Below are 6,526 nucleotides of genomic sequence, written 5' to 3' on the forward strand. Positions count from 1 at the left end.
CCGGTGGGAGGGAAGGAGGGCTGGGGTGCGCGAAGAGGTGGGAGTCTGGGGGCGGGTGTGGCCGCCTCGGCGGGGAGGAGGGAGGGGTGTGGGCGGCCCGTGGCCATCTCTGGGGACCCCCGGGAGGGCTAAGGACAGTTGGAAAGTGATTTCTAGTTTCGAGCGCCCGGGAGGACCGGGTTCCACCCAGCTGCCGGGCTTGGTGTGCAGGACCCCCGAGTGGGAAACTTCTAGACCTGGGGATCGGGCCGGTTCGGGGATGGTGCGAGTCACAGGAGGTGCTCCCTGTGGAAACGTGGAAGGATAGGGCCCCTTCCTGGTGCCGGGCTCCTAAGTAAGAGGTAACACGGCCACCTCCCTAGCCACGCCACGCTCCTCCTGTCTTCGTTTTGGGCATGAGAGAAGCTGGTTACATTTTCCAAAGCTGCTTTTCAAAACTGACATTTCAGTGGGGGGGGGGTCACAAATGTGCTTGCCAAGCCCCCTCCGAGTCTTTGTAGTTCATCCTTTTTCTTTCTCTTGTTACTCTTTCTTTTCTTATCTGCACTCTCAGATTCCTCGTGCACATTTTGCTATTCTGTTTCATTCGGCTTTGTCTCGCAGGGTTTCGTGCCTGATGCTCTAGGGAACCACTCAGGAGGCCTTTGCTGGCTTTGGCCCGTGTGAATGTTTGCCACTTTGGGAAGGGGGCTGATCCAAAAGGAAGCGTGGGGAGCAGTTGGTTCACATGGGGTTCTCCTGGCTCCTCGGCTTTGAAAACAGGAACTAAAGAAATTGTGGCTGTCACCCAAGTGTGATGCATCTTTTTCCTGGGGCAGATCTGGGGTCTTCATGGACCAGATGAGGGGACAGAAGAAGGGTATCTCAGGTGGGTTTCAGAGCTCAGGACACTTAAGTTCAGCAGGACCCCAGATCACAAGCAAGCCCATTCATTTGGCAGGCAGAACAAAGTAGGGCATCGTTTCTCAAACTGGGGTCCCAAGGTTTATTTATCCTTAGAGGAGTTCCAGGACAGTTGGGTTTTTTTTTTTTTTTAACATGAGCTGGATGGAAGATTTGGTATCTTTTTAAAAACAACTTTTAAAAAAAGAGTTTTAGAACAGTTTTAGATTTGTAGATTTCTAGGGAACATAGTACAGAGAGTTCCCATATACCCCACGTCCAATTTCCCGTGTTCTTATCATCTTACCCCTGGAAAATTTGTATATTTTGTGTTTGTGTTTTGTCGATAATCCTGAAAGCATTACTAGTTGTAAAGACTCTTCTCTTTTAAGAGGTAATTTGTATTGTTCACTTCAGCAGCATGTATACTAAAGTTGGAACAATACGGAGGTTAGCAATTTTTTTAATTAAAAAAAAGAGGTAATTTGTAACTGAAACTTTCTTAAAGAGGAGAATGCCCACATTTCTCAAACAGAGATCCTCAGTCTCAGATGATACATATTTTCAGGGGTCTGAAAGAATTTTTTTTTTTTTTTTTTTTGCCTTTATGCATAAGTAACTTTGGCTTGGGCTTAAGAGCATGGTTTCTGGAAGTGACCAAAGCTGGGTGTATTCATTTCCCAGGGCTCCCAAAACATATTACCACAAACTTAATGATTTAAAACAACATGAATGTTGTTCTATACATTTTCTCAGTTCGAGGCCAGAAGTCTGAAATCAAGGTGTCGACAGGGCCACGCTCCCTCCAGATGTCCGAGGGGAGAATCCTTCCTTCCCTCTTGCACATTCTAGTTGTTTCCTGGTTTATGGCAGCAAAGCTCCAATCTCTGTCTCTGTTTTCACTTTGTCTCACCCTAGTGTCTGCGTGTTTCTTCCGGTAAGGACATTAGACATTGGATTTAGGGCCCACTTGCATATCTAGGATGACCTCATCCCGAGATCCTTAACTGCATCTGCAAAGACCCTATTGCCAAATAAAATTCTGCACACAGATTCCAAGGGTCACAACTTGGACATACCTTTCTTGGGTCACACTACATGGGCTAGTCTTGTGTACTAGCAGGGGGCCTTTGTGTGTCAGTTTCCTCATCGGTAGAATGGGGGTGATGTCAGGATCACATGGCACGACAGGTTTGCTCAATAAATGAACACCTCTTTGGAGGTAACGCCTGCTCCCTAAGGGGCTGGCGATGGCCTCGGAGGTGGCTGGGTCAGTGCTCAGGGCGAGGCAGCATTTGTTCAGGAGCGTCCGGACAGAGTGGGAACAGAGGAGGAGTTGCTCGGGAATGTGCCGGGTGAGTGCAAAGTCCCGGGGCTGGGCTGTGGGGCTGCATGGGCCCAGATGTGAGGGCAGGGCCGGCCTGCTGGGCACGGAGTGTGGCGAAGAGTCTCCTGGGAAAGGTCTGAAACGGTCCAGCCACCGGAAGGAGGAGGGGGAATGTGGTAGCTGGGTGGACCAAGGGGGAGCTCCCCCTTACGACTGAGGGGTGCACCAGGCTGCTGGGGGCTTCAGCCCTTCTCTTGGGATGCACTTCCTTCCCCGACTTCACTGTTTTCCCACTGGGACCCTTCTGGCACCCGAACACTTTACCCAAGCAAGGTGTCAAGAGCACCCCACCCGTCCATCGTGAGGTTGGGTGTTTCGAGTCGCTTGTGCTTGCAGACTCCCGGGATTCGAACCTGTGTGTGGATGGGGACATAGAGAGGGCTGGCCAGGACACTCGTGCGAGTCCCCCAGTGCCTCACCTTTGGGAGGCAGAGCAGAGGCGTTTTCGGATGCTGGTGAGGGCCCTGAACGGGGAGTCCACCTGATGCTGGTCACCAGCTCTGTGGCCTTGAACTAGCCATTCCACCTCCCTGAGCCTGTTTCCTCACCTGTAGTGACACTTACCTACACACAGCCTCAGTTTCCTCCTCTGCAATGGGAATAATGTCACTTAAGGCCCAGGAACGTGGTTGAAGTCGATTGGGCAGCATGGAACAGCGTTTCCAGTGTGTAGCTGTCATTTGGAAAACAGTAAATGTTTTTACAGGTGTTAGGGATGGCGATGTCATTGGCATGGCATAGGGGTGAGCTGGCTTTTCTAGGAGGGGACCCCTTTATGCTGTGGGGCTGTCCAATGTCTTGTCCCCGTAGAGATGGGAGAAGGACCTTGCCAGATGTAACAGGGCCAGGAGAGGAACATAGGAAGTGGGACTTAAAACTCGGTCCTTAGCTGGGTGCGGTGGCTCACGCCTGTCATCCTAGCACTCTGGGAGGCCGAGGCGGGCAGATTGTTTGAGCTCAGGAGTTCGAGACCAGCCTGAGCAAGAGCGAGACCCCGTGTCTACTAAAAAAAATAAAAAGAAATTAGCTGGACAACTAAAAATATATAGAAAAAATTAGCCGGGCATGGTGGCGCGTGCCTGTAGTCCCAGCTACTAGGGAGGCTGAGGCAGTAGGATCGCTTGAGCCCAGGAGTTTGAGGTTGCTGTGAGCTAGGCTGACGCCACAGGCACTCAGTCTAGCTAGGGCAACAGAGTGAGACTCTGTCTCAAAAAAAAAAACAAAACTCGGTCCTTGACGTCTGTGTCTACACCCTCCAGTGGGAAAGATGACAGCTGCAAAAGGCCCCATCTCAGTCACTGCGCAGCAAACAGTAACCCTCCCCACCCCTTCTTGCCACGTGAAGTCACCCTGGCCTGTGTCCATGGGAGTTGCCAAATGACGACTACCAGAACCAGGCCATTTTCTCTGGGCGGGGTTGGGGGGACCCTTTGGCTGGGCTTCCCAGGGCTCGATGAAGCTTTGGCGTAGCCTCTGGAGTTCCCGGACACAGGCTGCTGTCCCCTTGAAAACAGGCAACTTCATGGGGAAACCCACTGTGGGGTGGCCAGGGAAGAGAGCAGAACAGACTCTCAGTTCCTCAGCCTAGTGGCATGCTTTCTGCAAATGACTGTGTCACTTTTCTTTCTTGGTCAGCACGAGTCAATGTGGCCGTTTCTCTAGACTCTCCTACCCCATTGGCTAAGAAGAGCCATGCAGCAGGGCGGGCTCTGTCAGGGGCTAGATTTCAGCTTGTGCGGGGCATGCCAGGGGACGGAAAGCCCCGAGAAAAAACCCTTGTCCAAAGAAGACAAAAACCAACCTGCTGTCACAGAATTGGGGGTCTTGTGACTTCCTTCTGTCGTCACCTGGGACCCCCCCTGACAGCCGGCGGTGGGAGGTACGGAAGAGTTTACGTGCTCTGCCTTTAGGACATTTCGGTGTCAAGCTGAAGTGACAATGGAGAAAGTTAGTAACACCAGAAGGGCGTTCGTGTTTCAGTGGTAACTGCAAGTTGCTAATGGCTGCTGTCATTTATTGAGCATTTACTGTGTACCAGGCTTTGCATAAACTTGTGTTGGAGGACTCAAATGCTTGACCTTTTGGGGCAGCTAGGGAGAGGACAGTGGTTTATATCAGGGCTTGTGGGCCAAATGGAGCCTACTGTTTTGTTTTGTTTTGTTTTTGAGAGACAGGGTCTCACTCTGTCAGCCCAGACTGGAGTGCAGTGACATGATCACAGCTCACAGCAACCTCCAACTCCCAGGCTCAAGAAGTCTTCCCACCTCAGCCTCCCAAGTATCTTGGACTACAGACACATACCACCACGCCCAGCTAATTTAAAAAAAAAAAATTGTAGAGATGGGGTCTTGCTGTGTTGTCCAGGCTGGTCTTGAACTCCTGGGCTCAAGCGATCCTCCTGCCTCAGCCTCCTGAGTAGCTGGGACTACAGACACATACCACCACGCCCAGCTAATTTAAAAAAAAAAAATTGTAGAGATGGGGTCTTGCTGTGTTGTCCAGGCTGGTCTTGAACTCCTGGGCTCAAGCGATCCTCCTGCCTTGGCCTCCCAAAGTGCCAGGATTATAGGTGTGAGCCAGTGTGCCAGGCCTGTGGGAAACTGGGCTCTAGCTAACTTTAAGAGAAACCAGAATCATTTCTTTTTCGACTGTAAAGTGTTCTGCTTGCTGAGGCCAAGTAGAGTAGACTTTCTAGATTGTGTGGGCTCATCGACATGCCAATTGGAGCCCTTGCTGTATGCCATGACTGGTCCTAAAAACGGTCCTCCGAGGTCAGAGATACCAATCCCATTTTGCTGGTGGAAAAACAGAGGTGAAAGGACTTAGCCCACCAAGTGACATGGCCAGCTGGCAGCAGAGCTGGCTCTGGCACTCAGGGCAGCTGGACGCCTGCCTTAACTGTTTGTGTAAGTGGTTCAGCAACAGAAAGATCATCAGCGTCCGGTTGATCTGTGCATAACAGAGACCCAAAGTAGCAGAGGCTTAAACAAGAGGGCATTAGATTTTTCATGCTCTTGTGCTAAAAGTGTGGATGGAGGTTGACGGGTGCCACAGTCTCCAGGGCTGGTGTGGAGGCTCCTGGAAGTCTTTGGACTCAGGTTTTCTGCCATTCCTAAGGTGAGGTCTTGTCTTCATGGTTCATTTTGGCTGCTGGAGTCCAGCCGTTACACCCTGGTTTCCAGACGGCAGGATTAAGGAGAAAGTGTGTAAAGATCACAGGCAACATCCGGGTCTGCCGGGGCAGGGAGAGGGATGCCTGCAGAGCTCGCAGAACGTAATGGAACAATTTCACCTTAGCCTGCTCCAGAAGCAGGTCAGAGCTCAGAAGTCATGTTCTGGAACAAAAGGTGAATTCTCTCCAGGGCATCAGGGACAAGATGGCAAAGGCCAGTGGTAGCGGGTGACTTGCCTGCAGGGTGTGTCACAGTTCACATCGATGTAGACGCCAGTATTTTCAAAACTGGGTGATTTCACATCAAATTCTGATTTTTCTGTCTGAAAAATTAGAAAGGCTGGCCACCCTGGGTCTACACGCCCTGAGGCTGAGCCAGATGGCAGTGCCACCTCCAGAGGGGGCACACGGCCCCAGTTGCCAGAGTTACCTCTCTGCTTACTCGCACTGATTTGTTTCTTCAAAGGAAGAAGCATTTTTCTGAACCCAGGTCTCTATTAGGTGTCTGTTACCCTCAGCCCAGGCCTTCATTAGGCCCCAGCCACGCCCTCCAGGTGGTTGAGTTTGAGCCCCTTGCTGAAGATACAGACGTGGGCGGAAAGTCTGGTGACCGGTCCCGGCCCTGCCCATTCATGCTGTGCCCGCCCCAGCCCCTCCCCTTCCTGGTCCTACCTAGGCCCCCTGCTCCTCATCTGCAATTGGGAAATCCAGAAGTTCTGAAACCCTAACTTATTTTTGCTACTCATTTGACAGCAAAATCAGACCTGACCCAAACTCATACGTTGGCAAAATGCGACCGAGCTACCATGTGGGGCTCTTACTAGTCTCTGTGCACCCAATTTAGCATGACTAGTCACCCATTTTGCTGCAAAGACCTGCTTGGTTACGGATGTTGCCGAGACTCCTGGAGTAATATGCATTATTTGTACTTTGTCACCTTTATAAAACTCAAAAAGTTCGTAATCCAAAACACACTGGACTCCACACCCTGCCAGGATGTACACAGGGACCCTCATGTGAGATTGTGATGGAATGTGGCCAGCTCCGTGAGCAGCCCCTGGTCACCAAGCGCTGGCTTTCCACAT

Source organism: Propithecus coquereli, unplaced genomic scaffold (assembly GCF_000956105.1).
Source record: "Propithecus coquereli isolate 6110/MARCELLA unplaced genomic scaffold, Pcoq_1.0 Scaffold164, whole genome shotgun sequence".
NCBI classification, from domain to species: Eukaryota; Metazoa; Chordata; class Mammalia; order Primates; family Indriidae; genus Propithecus; species Propithecus coquereli.